At 36.9% G+C, this 21,332-nt stretch overlaps 1 pseudogene; it reads right to left on the reverse strand.

Annotated features, from left to right (window-relative positions):
* Window positions 1-3,733: 3,733 nt before the first annotated feature.
* On the reverse strand, window positions 3,734-4,539 carry LOC100403464 (guided entry of tail-anchored proteins factor CAMLG pseudogene; annotated as a pseudogene).
* Window positions 4,540-21,332: the final 16,793 nt, after the last annotated feature.

Raw genomic sequence — 21,332 nt, forward strand, 5'->3', positions numbered from 1 at the left:
CCTGGGAAGTGGATTCTATAGTGAGCCAAGATTGTGCCACTGCACTCCAGCCTGGACAACAGAGTGAGACTGTCTCAAAAAAGAAAAAAAGAGGAGTAGAGCCCTAAAAGCTACATTACAAAGGCTAGTCATAAATAAATAATAAATAAAATGGGGTAAATCACCATGATAGGATTAGAGGCTGCCAGGGTCCTACCTAAAGGAATCTTGCTGATGATATACCCTGTCGCTCACTTGGTGTGTGTGTTTGCGAGCAGGGGCATATGCGTGTTTGTAGAGTGAAGAAAGACCTCATAAAGATGGCAACAACAAGAAGTGGGTCCTCAACTGCCTTATTAAAATAAGAACTCTTTGACTTTGCTTTTTAAATAAGTGCTTTCCAAAGTGTTCCATGGAATACTATTCTCATATCATGCCCCATAGTTACTAAGACTGAGAAACAACACGCATGAATATAAGACAGGGAAACAGAGCATATTATAGGCTTCTCTTATAGATTCTCAATAGACATAATGACAAAATTAAAGGCTGTGAGAAGTTCTATATAGAGATTGTTTAACATTTGTTAATCTAAGATAGTTCAACTCCTTTAGCAGATATTAAGATCTCAGCAGATCAGTTCATTAGCCCTTAGTCTGGAGAAGATTGTTCTATTGAATGCTTTCCATGAAACTGCCATGCTATTTAGCATGACACTGAGGCTGTATTATTCACTCCAAATCACTTTTATAGACTTTTCACCTACTTTCTGCCTGCAGGAAAATACCGATCCAGCCACACAGGTCCACTCTTAAATTCTAGTTGTTACAAACATTTTTATGACACAATTCCCTTCCTATATTCAGTAACAGTCTTTACCCATCCTTCAACTGAACTCGAAATTTTACTTCCTCTGTGATGTCTCTACCTGTGTCCCATTCAAAATGTGACATTTCTCCCTCTAAGTCTTTAAAGCAATGTCTTAGATCTCTTTTAAGCATTAGTTTGACTCGACATTAGTATTGTTTATTGAATTAAAATATCTTTTTAAGTGGTATTGAAGTTACCTTCTTATACCCTGTTGCTTAGCACAGTAATATGAATACATAAAGAAAGCTGAAAATAGGTTACATTAAATTGAATCATAAAAAGTTATATTTAGGAATTTACTAAATCAGAACACTGCACAATGATGTTTCAAAAAGCAATAATACATGGCTATATCCAGGCATCAACTTTTTTTTTACTATTTTATATGAGATAAAAATGTGATACTATGGACTCCTCAAGGTTAATCAAGATGGTTCACTGCTACTCCCTTGAGATAATCCAGCATTATCTCTTCATACTGTACTTTTTCCAACCAGAAAACCTGGAAATGACACTTTCTATGTGCTTAAATATCAGGAATTCTCCAGTGCAATCTTTGGCTTTATATTCCTCATTTTATAATGCTCTTCCAGAAAGAATGAGGCACCTGGGCCCCTATGTAACTCATCTTTTTCCACCAATAGAGTGAAAAAAGTTTCACTTCAATATTAATGGGGAATCTCATACTGGTTTGTGTACAAAAATACAATGGGAATTATTACACCTCTACCTGAGAAGAGACACAGTCATAGCAGGCTGGCTTAGGAAAAAAAATCCCTAGGCTTTGAAGGAAGACAGTCCTGAACTGAATTCATGCCCCACTACCTCTCAGCTGTGTAGCATTAGGGTATTTCAGTTACTCTCTAAATCTACTTTTTTATTCATAGAATAAGAACAGTAAGAGCTATTTTGTAGTATTGTTATTTAAATTAAATGATAGATTATAGTAAAAATGCCTTATATTTAGACTACCTTATGCCATATCTTTTCCATATATGAAGCTTACATTCTTGGTTCTTTATGACAGAAACCCAGGACATATTGAGCCTAGGCCCATGTAAAGAAATCAAACATTTATTTGTTCTTTACATAATAATTTTTGATAACCTTTCTAAAGTGTGCCAAGTACTATAAGTAAGGTCATTAATATATATTTTCCTATTCTTAATACAAAGATACATAATCAGATAATTATCAAGTCATCAAAAATAATCAAATAGAGGTAATAATAGAGTTATCAGAGTAATTTAGAAACACAAAGCTAGTAAATGTTGGAGTCTTGAAGGGTACACAGCACTGCTCTTTTCTACTTGTCTCTTGAATTATGACAATGAATCAGATAATTAGAAGTGAAAAATATAGCTTTTGATACTGATAAATCATGGAGTTGTGGTACATAGTTCGATGGGAGGGCAAAATGGATTTACCATCACCTATATTGAAACAATTAATCAATCCTAAGAACTGTGAGCCATCCCAGTGGTAGGGGTTTTCATACTCGGCTTGTGAGATGGTCCAGAACAGTAATGATTGTAAGCTCTCAGTTGTCATGCTGGAACTCAGAGAAGAAAGAGAAAAGTGGACCTCACACACCTAGCTCATTCTTAGGAAAATTATCAGGCAAAAATCTGTCACCTTCCTGGAGTAGAATGAGTGGAGAGATGAAAGAGGCCAAAATAACTTACTACAGTTCTCTTGGATGTTAGAGTGGGAAGGAATATTTCTCTCTCTAAAAATACCTAATCTATTTTAGGCAAGATGATGATGTATTTGTATTTGCCAGGATTATCCTGGTTTACATCTGTTTTCCCAGTATAATTATGCATTGTGTTCCTTTTCATTCTCAAAAGAGTTCAAGTTTGCATGATAAATTAGGTGGCCATCTTAATATTAGAAGATAAAGCAGATTTCTCTGGAGGTACAGATTGTGGCATGGTCTTTCAGAATGTGTAAGAGTTACTGCGCCCAAGAAAGAAGTGATGAGGCATAGGAATAAGGAAAGGGAAAGGGATGGGCAAAGAGAAGCACAGACCTCAGGAAAGCATGGAGAAATGGCTGAACAAAGAAACAGTGTGGTTTGTGCAGAAATTACAAAAATTTGTATTTTTTTACATCATCAGATGTAAGAGAGAAATGATAAAAGAAGAAACTAAAACTGGGTTTCTATTAGGAAAAAAGGAAGGTGAGATCCTTTGCTACTTATGGGCTTTTTTGTAACACAACTTAAAATATCAATTATTTTTCATTTCAACATAACTCCACTGTCTCGCTTCTAAGAACCTTCACAAAAATATGACTAAGGATATATATACACACAACATACAGATGGATATAGATATATATAACTTGATTTCTTCTATTACTTCCCTATTATTGTAGCTTGTTGTATATAGTTTCTTTCACAGATAAACTGAAGGAACATTTTGAGACACTTATACTGTCAAACACGTAGCATTTTTTTCTAACATTAGACAATTCAGTTTCTTTCATTTTATTTTTAAGATGGCTTCATTTCTCAGGACAGAATGACACAAATACAAGAAGGAGTCTTTAGGGCTGGCTGAAACCATATTAATCTGCTCTCCTAGAAGGACAAGCTCAGCTCCCAAAAGAAGAATTGAATATCTGAGAAGTTAAGGGAAAAGTACAGAATAGGGGTTCTGATTAAACAAGAAAAATCAATTAATGACATTGGTACTGTATTCTTCATTTCAGTACTAATACAAACTCAACCCTTTTAAATCAGGGAATCTGCCATTCTATTTCTAATAAAGTAGTTTTACAACCCCTAAAGTAAAAGAATTACATGAAAGTGTAAACCAATTTTTCTCTTTTAGAGACATTGCAATTTAGAAGACTATTTTTTTTTGTAAGCTTCTCCTTCTCAGTTCTGCAGCCTTCGTGGTACTTCAGAGCCCCAGTAATCAAGCAGTTCATGACAAAAGATAAGGTGAAAAAGTAGACGCAGAGATCTGTGAAGACTTGGCCCGTTTTGCCACAGGTATCCATTGATTGATTTATCACTTCAGCAGGAATTCCCGATAATAGAAGTTCAGCTGTTAGTATTGTTGTCTTTATCTTCTTTTCACTCTTGGGAAAATATTTGTACAATCCCATGTATACAAGTTGTAAAGTAAGAAATGGAGAAATATGGACAAGTATTTGCAAACAAATGCTCTGACTCCAAGAGCAAGAAGAGCACATCCCACCAATATAAATATTCATAAGAGTCAAATTCTTCTGTTGTGCTTCCACCCTCTTGATTGAGTTTTTCATTAATCAGCCGTTTCCTTACCTTCACTGCTTCTTCAGATCTGGAAAGATACTGCTCTAGGCCATGACAAGAACCCCTGTGGACCGTGTCCGCTGTCAGGTCCCCTCTGTTCCGCTGCCGGAGCTCAAGGCTGACTTCATTACTGCACTCAGGGGGTTTAATGAAAGAGTCCAGTTTGTCTCCCAGCCGGGTCCCCTTTACCTCGACCACACCACCCTGCTGGTCAGTTGTTCCTGTACTCACCGAATCACCCAGCACTACTGGCTTTGACACTGAAGGAACGCTGAGGGACTTCAGTTTTTCACTGTCCTGCTGCTTTGGTTTTGTCTGATTTTCTTCTTCGTGCCGCTCCCCGGCCTGTGAAAGCCCATGATCCAGCTGATGTGCTGTTCCCAGTTCATGAGCAGCTTTCACCGACGTAGCTAGGCCGGACGGTGGGAAGCTGGCGGTCCTGACCCCACTGGGACCCCGGCCTGTCCCCATCATCAGTAGCGATGGCCATTGACACCATCCTCCGTCCACCATCTATTTTGATCTTTTCATTTTTTCAAAACATTAAAAAAATTATACTGTGTTTAAACTCAAGACATTTAAAAATGCTTTTAAAACTCTTTCATTTAGACAAATGTATACATTTCAATCAAATTTCACCTTTCATTTATCAAGTAGCACTAAGTCCCACTGTAAAAATATTTATTCAGTTAATATTAATGGGAAGACACTTCTTAGTTTCACCCCATTCTGCTTTGTCTCAATTTCTGTCCATTAGAGCCCCTACTAATCTCCCAGATGTTTTACACATTATCATTATCCATAATAAGATACAAGTCCTAAGTTTATACATGAGGAATTAAATATTCAAAGATAGGAAAGATAATATTTAACCTAAATCATGCCACCAATAACTATCAAAACTCTATCTTAAATCCAAATCTGTTTGCTTCAAAATCAAATGACCTTTGGACTAAAACATATCACCTCCTTTGCATTACCATGCTTTTTACTAGATTCAAAAAGGGTCTTAAAGTGTTTCTTTAAACGTTGTCTAACCTTTAGCTGTTTTTGAATTATTCAACATACAGGACAGTCATATCAATCAGAAGAAATTAAATAATAGTTTTTTTTTTTTTTTAATTTTTTATTGGATTATAGGTTTTGGGGTACATGAGCAGAGCATGCAAGACAGTTGCGTAGGTACACACATGGCAGTGTGCTTTGCTTTTCTTCTCCCCTTCACCCACATTTGGCATTTCTCCCCAGGCTATCCCTCCCCACCTCCCCCTCCCACTGGCCCTCCCCTTTTCCCCCCAATAGACCCCAGTGTTTAGTACTCCCCTTTCTGTGTCCATGTGTTCTCATTTTTCATCACCCACCTATGAGTGAGAATATGCGCTGTTTCATTTTCTGTTCTTGTGTCAGTTTGCTGAGGATGATGTTTTCCAGATTCATCCATGTCCCTACAAACGACACGAACTCATCATTTCTGATTGCTGCATAATATTCCATGGTGTATATGTGCCACATTTTTCCAATCCAGTCTATTATCAATGGGCATTTGGGTTGATTCCAGGTCTTTGCTATTGTAAACAGTGCTGCAATGAACATTCGTGTACATGTGTCCTTATAGTAGAACGATTTATAGTCTTTTGGATATATACCCAGTAATGGGATTGCTGGGTCAAATGGAATTTCTATTTCTATGGCCTTGAGGAATCGCCACACTGTCTTCCACAATGGTTGAACTAATTTACACTCCCACCAACAGTGTAAAAGTGTTCCTTTTTCTCCACATCCTCTCCAACATCTGTTGTCTCCAGATTTTTTAATGATCGCCATTCTAACTGGCGTGAGATGGTATCTCAATGTGGTTTTGATTTGCATCTCTCTGATGACCAGTGACGATGAGCATTTTTTCATATGATTGTTGGCCTCATATATGTCTTCTTTCGTAAAGTATCCCGGGGATGCAAGGCTGGTTCAACATACGCAAGTCTATCAACGTAATTCACCACATAAACAGAACCAAAAACAAAAACCACATGATTATCTCAATTGACGCAGAGAAGGCAAGTAAATAATAGTTTAATGATAATCACATTCAATCAGTTGTATACCTGCAAAAATACATCACAACTTTGTATTCCAGGGAAACTAGCTCCACCACCATAACTTTTAAGAACTAGAACAGAAACAAACAGGAGGAAGAGATGTTTCCACTGCTGCTCTTCTATAACCCTGAAGAATTGTCTTCTATGTCTCCTAGTGTCTCTATCTCTACCTTCATAACTAAATCTCTATTTAGTGGAGTATAAAATTATTCCTCTTTGCTACTTACTCTTTTTCTCTTTCACCTCATTTAGTCAATCAATATGTTGTTTGAGAGGCAGAAAAAAAATCAGATTTAAATAGTCCTATAGCACTTCTGAGACTGCTCTACATTTCAAGTTAATCTATTAACATTTTGTCATTATGCACTCTTAAAAATAATTTCCCAATTCTTTTTCATATGAATAAGTTTCATATGAAACTTTAAAAAAGTTTTTATGAGTCAGACAGAAAAATATTTCTATTTGGACAAACAATATACTTTACCAAGTGCAGCAACCATTTAGAAAGCATACATTCATTCTAAGACCAGACTCATAGACAAGAACAAACAAATACAAAAGACTGTAATCCTTGAACTGTATAAAAAGAATCCTGAACTTTTATGCTTTTATAATCTGGGAGTGGTTGTATGCATACTATGTTGAAATGTTAGAAGATGAAGAATGAATTCTGCAGAACTAAGAGCAGTTGATATTTTGTTATGTTTACTTGCTATGGATAGAGCCTCTGAAAAGTAAAATGTCACGTGAGACTTTCCAATATCTTCCATCTATAAACCAAAAGGCCTCTTATGTTTAACCTAGATACCTCATGGCACATTTTAGTTAATACTTTTGTTTCCTCCCAGTATATCTCATTCAAAATACTCTAGAAAAGCAAATCAATAGCTGATTGTTCCAAAAACTTTCTACTTTATTATCCAAAAGTCAAATAATTTTAACCTTTTGTAAAGAACCAATTTTGCAAAATTCGAACTGTTTTTTAAGGTTCTGCTCTGAGCCATCTCCTAATTATCCCTAACAATGATAGGATGAAAAATTAAACACAGGACTCAATTAGAGTCTCACTGATAATTAATAGATTAACTCCTGGTCCTAACATAGGTAAACTCCTTCATGATCCTTAAAAACTGAGTTAAAAACATGAGCAATGGCTAATAACATTTGCCTAAAAATTTCCCTGAACTCTATAGGTTAAAAAAGTCAAATTTATTATATACCCTGAAAATACCTATTTTTTTTGACATTTATGTATCAGTTTTGGTTAGTTTATCCCTTGCTCTTCTGTTCACCATAGAACAGCATGCCTACTGATACAAAGAAACAGAAGAAAGAAAATAAATATAAGTTAAAATCTCTGCCTTCAATTAAAATAATACAGGAAAAATCGATGGAAAAACAGCAAGGACAACTGTGAAAAACCAGAAAATATTTTCTTGTTGAGGGTTGAGGGTGTGTTGGAAGGGAATGAAGAGATTATTGAAGTGACTATGGCTGAGAAATCCCCACCTGCCACTGGGGCTCCCTCCTGCAAAGCTTCAGTGGGGCAAAGGATGACTAAGGCTCCTAATTTAACTGAAAATATGATTTTCATACAACTTTTATAGAAATTTCCAATTTTAGAAAACAGAAAAGTAGAGAAACATACCTCATTTCAGAATCCCAGAGAAGCAGGAAGATCATAGACATGATTGTATGATCCAAGTTTTCCCACTTCCTGGTATAGAACAAAAGAAGTAAAATTACTCATGAGCCGAACTGTGAAGCTATCTAGGCAAAAAGTGCCACTTTTATTGTGAGCCTAGAAATTTAAAAGGTGGAGTTGGGTAAAGTGGGTGACCAAGCAACCATTGTCTGGGCAGATACCATGACATACATAAATCTCCCCAGAATGTAGATGCACTCCTAAGAACATAAAGGATGATCCCGTAGTACTGAAGTTGTTCTTTGGTTTTGGTTTTGTTTTTTGCTGGTTTTATCACTCACAGAATAAATTCTGGACATTAAGTAATATAAGTTAGAGAAAAATCAAGAAATATGTTTATCTTTTAAATTGATACCTGTACTAAAGTATTACATTATCGTTATACATTTTTTTTTACCAAATTTGGATTTAATAAAACTAGATGATATTCATTTTGTATTTATTCTTATTTACTATGTTTAGCATCTTATACACATTACCTAATGTAATCCTCAGAAAAATCTGATAAGGTGGATATTATTATAATTACTAGTTTGCTGATGAAGATAATGAGGTTTAGAGAGGGTTAATAAATTATCTAAGGTCATAGAGCTAGTAAGGGACAGGGTTAAGGGCTCAGTTCCACCTGTTTGCATCCAAAATTAATGCCTTTAACCCGTGTGTAGTGCCAATTTAATGCAGAAAGGAGACACTCCCTAAACAATTTCTAGAAACAAAGAACTTTATCTTATTTTTATATAAAATGCTATTGTTTACAATAAATCTTTCTTCAAAAGAAAACATTTTAAGCTTAACCATCTCCATTTCTTCCACTTTTAAATGTGGCCCATACAGACATCACACCCTTGCCTTTGATATAGTGGTTAAAGACATGCCATCCAATTCTTTTTTAGGCAGTTTTAGTTATTTTCAAAAATAATTAATTTGGGGTTAACTTTTTATATACATTTGTTTTTTTCTCTCTGGTTGTTCTTCAGTGTTTCCTACAATGTTGAAAATTTTTTCTTAAAGTGCTGTGCTGTGTAATTTTAATAATCACTCGTGTTCTGTCATAAAAAGCATTTAATCTTTGAAATACAATCATTTTTATTAAATTCATCTTCACATCATGATTAGTGTTCCAATCTAATTGTCTGAGTGAGAATTCAGGGAATATTCATGATATGAACTTAACTGAGTAAGAAAGATACTCAACGCCAATCAACCAGGAGAATGGTGATTAACAAGGTTAAGGACAAGAGAAGAAGGAAAGGATTTGGGGAAAAGTTGGAGATTTCTGTGTAGAGAATATTAAGTATAGAAGTAATATGGAGATATCCAATAGACTTGGAGAAATTCAGCTCATGTGTCTCCAGAAAGAGGACAAAACTAGAGGCCAATATAAAAAGGAAGAAATGGACAGATGGCTGGAGTCTGAAGTAAAATTTTTCTGACACTCAAGCGTGCTGACAGGAAGACTGTAGACATCCAAGGTCACCAGAATAACCACCCAAGTCATTCTGAATCTCTTTCCTGTCATTTTTCCTACACATATTATTTTTTGTTTGTTTATTGTTGGAGTTTTTTCTTTTATTTTTAGTTGAACCAAAATGATTGTATATATTTATAGGATGCAGAATATTTCAATACATGTATACAATGTATTATGATCAAATCAGGATAATCAGCATATTCATCACCTCAAACATTTAACATTTCTTTGTGTTGGAAACATTCAAAATCCTGTCTTCTAGGTTTTTGAACATGTACAACAAATAATTGTTAACTATATTCATCCTACAGTGCCATCAAATACTAGAATTTATTACTTATATCTAGCTGTAATTTTGTATCCATTAACCAACCTCTCTCTATCCTTCCTTCCCTGTTCCTCTTCCCAATCTTTAACAACCACAATTCTGTTCCCTACTCCTATGAACTCAATTAATTTTTTAGCTTCCACATATGAATGAGAATGCACAGTATTTATTTTCTGTGCCTAACTTATTTCACTTAACATAATGTCCTCCAGGTGTATCCATGTGGCCACAGATAGTAGGATTTCATCTTTTTATGCCTGAACAGTATTCCATGGTGTGTATATATATATATTGCATTTTCTTTATCCATTCTGTTGTTGGATACTTATGTTGATTCCATATCTTGGCTATTGCGAACAGTGCTTTAGTAAATATGGGGGTGCAGAAATCCCTGCAATATATTAATTTCCCTTCATTTGGATAAACACCAAGTAGTGGGATCATATGGTAGTTCTACTTTTCATTTGTTGAGAAACCTCCATGTTTTTCATAATGGGTATTCTAACTCACATTCCCACCAACAGTGTACAAAAGTACCTTGAATAATGTTATTTTGCTGAAGGTCGCTTCATTATAACATTGGTGGGGGGAAAAATAAGTTGATTCCTGGCTGGGCCATTCTCTGTTTGGAGTTTGCACATTCTTCCTAAATATGGTAAAAACGTTTCATTATACATCATTTTGCTTCAAGTCGCAGTTCCCAAGAACCAATGGACAACATTGAGTCAAGACCCACTATATAAGAGTTTCATTTTCTCTACATCCTAACTGGTTATCTTTTTGATAATAACCATTCTAACTGGGGTAATATGATACCTCACTGTGGTTTTGATAGGCATTTCCAGGATAATCCTACCAATATTCTTCATCCACTTTCCTACCAACATGTGTCAAACCCAACTCCTTTGTTTCATACATGTGGAGAGTCTTTCCAAGCCAACAACAATAGTGTCAACTGACCTTGAAGAAGCAACTGTATAAATTACATGAACATAAAGGATATTAGAAAGAAGTTCTAAAAACTTTGAAATATACCAAAATAGTCTTATAACTTATTTTTCTATGAAAAGCAGTAAATTTTGAATGTTGCTGGTTTAAAGAATATCTATGTATGTAAGCCTCTTCCTTTCTATGTATTTGTTTAATGATGTGCTTACTAGAGGAATAGCTACACTGATAGATTAAGCATTTCCTTTCAGCTTCTTAAACTACAAGACTGGCAATCTTATACAGTTTTCAGATGTCTGAAGGTTGGAGATTTTAATTTATACAATATTCATACTTCTGAATGTTTTCAGGGTTTTACACTGAGAGTGAAATAGCATTTGTTACATTACTGTACTTGACAGACTGTTGCCCATTGAAATTATTCCCACCACTGTATTTTTAGGTTTCTGTCTCTAATGAAGCAATACAAGTGGCTTCACCATGAATTGGCAAAGGTGCCATTAACAATGGTGTTCAATTAATGCTAACATTTTCAATTTGTCTCATACCTCAAATTTTAATGGTTCCCTCTTAAATATTAATGACAGTAGGTACCATTGTAATGGCTGCTATAGAAACTCGAAGAAAGGTATTAGCTATTATTAGTTTAAATTATAACACTAAAGAAAATCAGGGGTTCGAATTAAAGCCCTCCACTATAAAAGAAAATCTAAAACTAAGAAAAGAACTGCAGTGAATGGAACTGGGGTGAGAAAAAGGAAAGTAACATTTTCTAAATATTTTCTATTTTAACTTTTCTATTTAAAGAGAGATACAAGAACCCACACTTAATCCAAGCCCCAGAAATATTCAACTATTTATATGGAACAACAAAAAAATAGCCTCTAGATGCAATTAGACACCTGGTGGATCAGTCAGTCAGAAGGAAACTAAGAATATGTAATGTTTTCCCTTTGATACTCTTACAGAAAAAAGCTCTGTGAAAAATATAGCCATGTCTTATCTGGGACCTGGAAAGAAGAGATACAAGGTATACTGTAGGCATTTTCAAAGACCCTTGATTTACATTCCAATTTTTCTTTTAAAAAATTGTCTATGACTTTTAAAATTTTTATTTTTGCAAGCCCATTACCCTGGAAAACTGATTATCCTGCATTCTCCCAATTAAGATAGAGAGGAGAACTGGGTGGGAATATCTGGTGGTACAGCATTCAAAACTTAAGAAGGCCTCAAGAAAAGTTGAGAAGTTGATTGCTACCTCTGCCCAAATAAAAATAACCTAAAAGACACCAAAACATTAAGAAAAATGTCCCGTGACATAATTCCTACACTGTCCTCTAATCTGATAAAGGCGCTCTCTTACTCTCCACTCTACCTTTGCTCAAGCTGTTTCTTCCACACTGAGACCTTCTAGGACCCTTCTGTCTCCCCAGTCCATAGGTATCATCCAGAACCAAATTCATGTTATCTCTCTCCGGAAACTACTAATCCAATCATTCTAACCCCAAAAGGACTGTCTTCCTCTTTTTTGGCACTGATATCTTTTGGAAAACTTGGCTTGTATCTCTCTTTTATTGTTTAAATTGTCCCCCAGCTGGAACACAATTACTCTGAGAACAAACAAATGTGTCAGTGTCATATCATAGCTCTGATAACAGTAATAAATGAATCTGTAGCTACCTAAACCAGCTGCACACTGATCGGCAAGTCTTGGCTTCTCACTTCCCAACTACGTGATTTTGGGCAAACATACAAAAGTTATTTGCTTCAGTGTCTCTCTTATAAGGACTAAGTAGGCTCTTAAATGTACAGTTCTTAGCACATGCCTAGCACACAATAAGAACTTAATAAAGGTTAGAGGGTATATAATTCACTCAGCAAAGAAAAGCATAGATACACCAATTTGTAGAACTCTAGGGGGCATCATTCATATTGAAGTCAATGTGAATAGCACCATGGAGCTCTACCTTTATATTGTGAATAGCATAGATATCTCATATTCACTGTCTTCTTTTCTTTTGTTTGACTCTGTGCTAATCTTTAAGAATACAATAATAAAAAAGACCTAATTTCTGTGCTCTTCTGTAAATTACCATCTACTATAAAAAGGAATCTCACTTTATTACTGTAAAAATTATAGTCATTAGGTTACCCCAGTATTTAGTGTGGGAGTTGAGTTCTTTATTCTGATGGCATTTTATGATATTACTTTGCTGCCAACTACCAAGTTCAAAGTTTTGATAGTATGTGTCAGACAGACATGATCTGTCAGCATGTGTTATTCCCCCCTACTGATTAATCTCTAAAGATAAAATGAACATTTAAAGCCATGGGATTCTCCAAGTCTAAGAGTGAACAAGGCTCCAAAAAGTTAAAACAGTCTTCAATGTGTTTCAAAACCCTCTCTCTCTGCTGTGCTGTACAAGTTGTGAGATAAGCCTCTTGTTAGCTAAGATTTGAGAATTCATCTCTGTCTTAGAGGCTTTTTTTTTTCCTATTTTCTTTGCCCTATGCAGTTCCTTCTTACTGGTCCTTCATCTCCAAATAATAACTTTCTTTGGACTGAGATGAGCAACTCAGGTATGGTAACGAATAACAGATTACTGGTAGAGGCTTCTCTTATGTGAGCGTAAATCGTCACATCAGACACAAATCAATCTTTGCATGTCACCATTTGGTGAAAACTGGTGACTTTGATCCCATTCTTTTAAAACTATATCCTAGATTGCAGATATATGAAAACATCAATAATTTTGTCCCACTGAATATTTAGTAGAGATATTATGTATCTATTATACTTAATGTTTAGAATTTACTAAGGCAAATAAGTGGATAGGAAAATATCAATAACATGCGTATGTAGCAGACTAGTTATAAATGCATCTGAATCTATATCAGAACAATATTCAAGAGGGACCCCTGGGACTCTGTGAAATCAAAGTAAAGCAGTACCCCATGCCCGCACCACCACATTTTGTTTTAGCAGAAGTCAAATGTGAGCTCTGTAATTCTATGTCATCCTGGAGAGATCTTCTTTTCTGCTCCCCTTCAGTACCGTGGCCTGGCATTCCTAACATTGTTTTGAGATGTTTAACATCAATTATATCATGCCTTTGTCCCTATTTTCATGAGTCACTTTAAAACCAAAAAACAACAACAAAAACCCTTTATCTCCCAAAGCAGACCTATCACCACATTCTACTCCAATCATAGGTTATTATAGGACCTTCTTTTAAAACCTATCTCCCATCACTTTCTGCTTCCAAAAATCCCCTCCCTATATCCAATGGCACGCATTATTAGTCATTAGAAAAAAATCCTGTATATGTTTAACCTCTTCTCTAAATATTTCCTGTGCTTTCTTACTTTTATGGAAACCAGTTTTTCTTAGAGGACTTTTTTCCTTGTCAGCCTTTTCAAGTGGGGAAAGTCTGGAGACAGATGTGCTCCGTGGTCTTCATTGTCAATTTCAAACCACTCTTCCTAAAATCCCACAAACTTTGAATCTTACTCCATAAGACCATAACACTCTCTACTCCTTTTTATCATACTTATCTGTGAGAAATAAAAGTGAAATTTTGAGCCCTCCAACCAAATAAATGGGTCATTTCTTGGCCATGGTTATCCCAGAATAAACTTGGTCAGCCCTGAAAGGGGTTAGGAGGTCAGACATGTCCTCCTACAGCCTCTCCCTTGTTAACCACCACTAGTCTTTCTTCCTAAACAGAAACCAGTCCTGTCAGAAGACTCCACAACTGACATCCACCAACTTTCTGACACTACACCTCCTTTTTTCCCTAATAAGAGACCACCCACCATGGAGTGGTTCTGGCCAGATTACGGACAATGTGCAATAAGGGTTTTCATGTCCCCTACTTCACTGTTTGATGTTAGAAGGCTGAAAACTGCACCCTTGGATCATGCTAAATCTGCCATTTTTTTGTACCTGGGGCCCATAAAGGAGCATAAAGCCCAATTGTGCATGTGCACATTTCACCTTTAATAAATATTCATGACTCCTCCTATAGCTTACTGAATATGTATGTTCAACCACCAAGCTCAGCGTAAATTCGTCCAAGAGTTTGTCTCTGGCTTCTGGTCAGAGGCAACACTTTCCAGCCTGTCAGAATGGCCACTTTGCAGGCTATACAATTTTATGAGAAATAAAGCTCACATTTCCAAATCTATGAACCTCATCTTTCTTCAATTGACATCTACAAGCCCTTGGTTCTCACTTCTTTGTGCCTATAAGCTTCTAGATCCTGACTGACTGGCACTTTCTCTTATACCAGCTTTCTGGAATCTGCTATTCATTGATCCCAATATTTTTTGACTGTCCCTAAATCTCATTCCACATTCACTTCTCATTTTAATCCCCTTAAATTCCATTGTTCATCATTAAAGTTATTTCCTTATCTACGCCATAAACTCCTTAACTTTTCTTTCACTCCTTAATTGCTTGAGAAAAACCCATCCTGCAGATGTATCTCTTGATCCACACTACACAAGTGTGCCTCCTCAGCTGAACATGGTAGAAAACACAACCACACACTAATATCTCTTCACATTCATGATCATGATCTTATTCTGAAGACCATTACAGTCACATGCCACATAACAACACTTCAGTCAACAATAAACTGCATTTACGACAGTGATCACATAAGATTGTAATGGAGTCAAAAAATTCCTATTGCTTAGTGACATCTGTTCGAGCCATCATAACATCGCAGCACAATCCATTACTCACACGTTTGTGGTGGTGCTACTATAAACAAACCGACTGCACTGCCAGTCACATAAGAGTACAGCACATACAACTATGGACAATATTTAATACTTGATAATGATAATAAACAACCATGTTAATAACATGTATTTACTATACTATACTTCTTAATGGTTATTTTAAAGGGTGCGTCTTCTACTTATGGGTGAAAAAAAACTAACTGTAAAACAGCCTTAGGCAGGTCCTTCAGGATGTGTTCCAGAAGAACACATTGTTATCATTGGAGATGACAGTTCCATGCATATTATTGCCCCTCAATATGTTTCCATGGAACAAGATGTGGAGGTGGAGAACAATGATACTGATAATCCCAATTTTGTGTAGACCTACGCTAACATGTAGGCTTGGGGCCTAGTTTGTACCAAAGTTTAAAAAGTAAAATACACTAATGTGTAGGCTTGAGTCCTAGTTTATACCAAAGTTTAAAAAGTAAAATAATAGGGCCAGGCGCAGTGGCTTCACGCCTGTAATCCCAGCACTTTGGGAGGCCGATCTGGGGAGTACATGAAGTTAGGAGTTTGAGAGCACCTGGCCAATATGGTGAAACCTCATCTCCACTAAAAATACAAATATTAGCTGTGTGTGGTGGTGCACGCCTGTAGTCCTAGCTGCTTTGGAGGCTGTGGCAGGAGAATCGCTTGAACCCCAGAGGTGGAGGTTGCAGTGAGCCAAGATCACACCACTGACTCCAGCCTGGGTGACAGAGTGAGACTCTGTCTCAAAAAAGAAAAAAAGAACAAAAAGTAAAATAATAAATTTTAAACACAGAAAAAGTATATAGAATAAAAATATAAAGAAATTATTTTTGTATAGCTATATAATTTTTTGTGCTTGTGATAACTTTTGTGGATACATAGGTGTATATATTTGTGGGGTACAAGATATATTTTGATATAGGCATACAATACATAATAATCATATCAGAGTAGATGGGGTATCCATCACCTCAATAATTTATCCTTTCTTTGTGTTACAAGCAATCCAACTATACTCTTTTGTTTATTTTAAACTGTACAATAAATTATTGTTGACTGTGGTGACACTGCTGTATTATCAAATACTATATCTTACTTAGTCTGCCTAATTATGTATTTGTACCTGTTAGTTATCCCCACTTCTCCCAACCCCACTACCCTTCCCAGCCTCTGGGAACTACTATTTTATTCCCTATCTCCATTAGTTCAACTGTTTTGATATTTTTAACTTCCTCAAATGAGTAAGAACATGTGAAGTTTGTCTTTTTATGCTTGGAACATTTCATTTAACTTAAGAACCTTCAGTTCCATCCATGTTGCAAATTACAAAATCTTATTCTTATTATGGCTAAATAATACACCCTTATGTATATGTATACCATTTTCTTTATGCATTTGTTGGTAGATATTTAGATTGCTTAAAAATATTGACTATTGTGAATAGTGCTACAATAAATGTGGAAGTGCAGACATCTCTTCAATAAATTGATTTCCATTTAGGGGAGTGTATACCTAGGATTTGGACTGCTGGATCATATGGTAGTTCTATTTTTTGTATTTTGAGGAATCTCCAAATTGTTCTATATAGCGGTTGTACTAATTTACATTCCTACCATCAGCATACAGTGTTCTCTTTTCTTCACATCCTCACCATTATTTGCTATTGTCTGTCTTTCGATAAAAGCTATTTTAATTGGGATGACTTACACCAATATGTCCTGTATGTGGAACATGGAGTTAAAGGAGATTATTTTGGAGCTTTAAGATTTAATGACTGAGCTGCTGGGTTTCTAATTTGATTGGGCCTATAGCTCCTTTCTTTTGGCCAATTTCTCCCTTTTGGAACAGCAGTATTTACCCAGTGTCTACATCTCCATTGTATCTTTTTTTTTTTAATTATTGTACTTTAGGTTCTGGGGTACATGTGCAGATCATGCAAGATTGTATCTTTCTTTTATTAATTGTACTTTAGGTTCTGGGGTACATGTGCAGATCAGGCAGGATTGTTGCATAAGTACATACATGGCAAGGTGGTTTGCCTTCCTCCCCGCATCACCTACATTCATTATTTCTCCCCACATTATCCCCCCCGACCCTCTCCATTCCCCGCTGTCCCTACCCTAGTCCCCCTCAACTTATCACCATGTGTGACACTCCCCTCCCTGTGTCCACGTGTTCTACTTGTTCAACACCTGCCTATGAGTGATAATATGTAGTGCTTGATTTTCATCCCAATGGTATCTTGGAAATAACTAGGTTGTTTTTGATGTTACAGGCTCACAGGAAGAAGGGACTAGCCCTGTTTTGGATGAGACTTTGGACTTTTGAGATAATACTAGAATGAGTTAAGCCTTTGGAGGGGGTTGTGGGAAAGCATGATTGCATTTTGAAATGTAAGAACGACAAGAGATTTGGGGCCGTGGCAGAGTAATGTGGTTTGGATCTGTGGACACGAGAAGGGACAAGGGACAGAATAATGTGATTTGTATCTGTGTTCCTGTCCAAATCTCATGTGAAACTGTGATCCCCAATGTTGGAGGTGGGGCCTGGTGGGAGGTGGTTGAATCATAGTAGAGATTGCTCATGAATGGTTTAATACCTTTGGTGCTATCCTCACGATAGGGCGTTCTCATGAAATCCAGTTCTTTAAATGTGTGTAGCACCTCTCCCTACTTTGCTCCTTCTCTGTCCATGTAATGTGCCTGCTCCCCTTTTGCCTGACACTATCATTGGAAGTTTCTTGACACCTCTCCAGAAGCCAAGCAGATGCCAGCATCATGCTTCCTGTACAGCCTGAAGAATCATGAGCCAACTAAACCTCTTTAAAAATAATAATTATTCAGTCCCAGGTATTTCTTTATAGCAATGCAAAAACAGACTTATGCAAAGAGTCAGATATTTATCTTAGTCTTCATACTCTGGGCTTGTTTGTACCTATCCTTTTTTGGGATGGCTTTTTAGATAGTTGAAGTAACTTGGGTGTTGTGATGTATGTCTTTGACCACTCTAGCCTCATTTGCTTTAGGGGGCATCCCAAACTGGGTAATTTGGCAGCTCTTGCAGACTCCTAGGTGGCCTTAGTAAACTCTTAAAGAACTCCCTGGATTACCAGGTAGAACTTGGTTGTCCTTTCCTTACTTTCCCTTAAAGAAAGAGTTTCTCTCTGTGTGTGCTTAGCTGTCTGGTGTTGGAGAGGGGTGATGCAAACACACCCTTGGCCACAACCACTGGGACGATGATGGGTCAGACCAGAAGCAAGTACAGCACTGGGTCTCACCTAAAGCCCGCAGTTACCACTGCCTGTCTACTGCCAATGTTCACCCAAGGCCTAAGGCTTCTTCAGTCAGTTTGTGGTGGATGCCGCCAGTCCTAGGTCTCTCCCTTCAGGGCAGTGGGCGTCCCTCTGGCATTGGGAAGGTCCAGTAATGCTGTCTAGGAGGCAAGGCCTAGAATCAATGACCCTAGGAGCTTGCTTGGTGCTCTTCCCCGTCATGGCTGAGCTGGTACCCAAGCCACAAGACTAAGTTCTCTTTACTCTTCCCTCTGCTTTCCTCAAGCAGAAGGGGTTTCTTCCCATAGCCACTACAGCTGGGAATGCTCTGAGTCACACCTGAAGCCAGAAGGCCTCTGAATTTCACCAAATGCTCACAAAAAGTACTGCCTAGCTACTCGTTATTCAGAGCCCCAGGGCTCTGTATTCAGTAAGGATCAATCTTCTCAATGACTGCATTCTTCCCTTGAAGAAAGTTGGTTCTGTTCTGGCCCAGCGTGCACTTAGAAATGTCATGGAGGAGCTAAGGCAGGTAAAGGGGGCCTCTGGACTCTGCCTGGTGCTGTATTCTATTGTGGCTGAGCTGCTTTCCAAGTTGCAAGGCAATGTCCTCTTTACTCTTCTCTCCTCAAGCAGAAAGAAGGGAGTCTCCCAGAGCTGTGAGCTTCTCTGCCTGGGGTTGGGGGAGGAGGGATGCAAGCAGTCCCTTGGATGCCTCAGCTGGTGTCTCATTAGGCTGTATGTACCCAAGTCCACGGGTTCTGAGACTAGCACAGCACCAGGACTTGCCCGGGAATTGTAGTCCTTGTTGCCTAGACTGCCTTTCAAGTTTACTTTGAACCCCAGAACGCTTTAGCCCACCGTGGCAGGGCTTGTTGAAACAGGTTTCTGCAGAGGGATGGCGGAGGGCTAGTGTAGGTGATTCAAGACCTTCTTTCCTATTCTCTTCAGTGCCTCTTGCCTTGATATGATGTTAAAACCAGGTACTGTGATAATTCAGTTGATTTTGGGTTCTTATGAAGGTGATTTTTTGTTTCGATAGTTGTTCAATCTGTTTCTGCCAGGAAGAAAGTAGCTAGAGGCATCTATTTGGCCATTTTGCTCCACCTCCCCAAGATATATTTGTGTTTTAAGCTAAGTGTTATTACAAAAGAGTAAGAAAGTTTTAAAAAATTAAAAAGTTTATAAAATGAAAAAATACAGTAAGTTAAATTATTGATAAAAGAATTTTTTATACATTTAATTTAGCTTAAGTTTACAGCAGTTATACAGTCTGTAGTAGTGTTCAGTAATGTCCTCAGCCTTCACATTCACTCACCATTCATTCACACACTGACTCACCCAGGGCAACTTCCAGTCATACAAGCTCCATTCATGGTAAGTGCCCTATACAGTTATATTATTTTTTATGTTTTATACTATATTGGTTTTAACTGTACCTTTCTAAATCTTTTATTCTCTACTGTACCTTATCTGTATTTAGAAATATAAATATGATTGTCTTACAATTGTCTACAGTATTCATTGCAGTAGCATGCCATACAAGTTTGTAGCCTAGAAACAATAGGCTATGCCACATAGCCTAGATGTGTGAGAGGCTCTGTCATCTACGTTTGTGTGAGTACACTCTAAGATGATTGCACAATGATGAAATTGCCTATTGACACATTTCCCAGAACTTATCCCTACTGTTAAGTGACACATGCCTGCATTATATTGCTGTCAAGCAATTGTGCTACATTTCGCTAATGTACTCTCTCAGCTCCTAGACAATTACTTTATTTCATACCCTTTCTTCACAAATCTCTAAAACCTTCTCCTCATAGTGACTCTTCACTAATGATTTTATCTTCAATTTCACTTCCACAGTTTTAACATCGCATCTACCCAACCCATATAATCTGCCTTCCCATGGCTTGCCCTATGCTTCTGTAAATGATCCAGATCCCAACTAAGATCGCTACTTTCACTTTTTAGTTCTATCCCATTTCTTCTTCCCTATTTGAGGCCACTGTCCATACACTTTTTCCTCATTCTCCTGCATTACCAGTTCCATCATCACATAGCACATTGTAATTTCTGCTTCTCTCTCCTCATTAAAAAAAAAAAAAAAATCCTCTCTTTTGATTCCATTTTCCCTCTAGCTAACTCTATATTTTTGTGACTTCATATGACAAAATCCTTTGAAAGACTGATCTATACTTATTTTCTTCCAATTTGGCACCTCTTTTTTTTTTCTCAAACCCACTCTTTTCCCTTCTATTCCTCCAATGCAACTCTTTTTCAAGGCAGAAAATAATTTATAATTTGCTTATTTGAATGGTTAAATCTATTTTCATTTCATTTGAAATTTCAATTAGTGGCATGGTACACCACTGATGACTCCTTTTCATGAGAAAGAAAATAAGACAAGCTTTCTCCTCTCAGCTTCCTAATTCTGCACTCCCCGGATTTTTTTTTTTTTCCTACCTTACTGGCTCCTTCCAGTTAGACTCCTGCTTGTTCTTTCTCACTTTCCTCTATAAAACGCTTCAGATCTCAGCCTTTGTACAATTTCTCTTCTCTTTCTATACTTACTCCCTTGTTGATTTTAGCCAACATTACTGTTTTGAAT

This window comes from Callithrix jacchus, chromosome 10 (genome assembly GCF_049354715.1).
Source record: "Callithrix jacchus isolate 240 chromosome 10, calJac240_pri, whole genome shotgun sequence".
Lineage (NCBI taxonomy): Eukaryota > Metazoa > Chordata > Mammalia > Primates > Cebidae > Callithrix > Callithrix jacchus.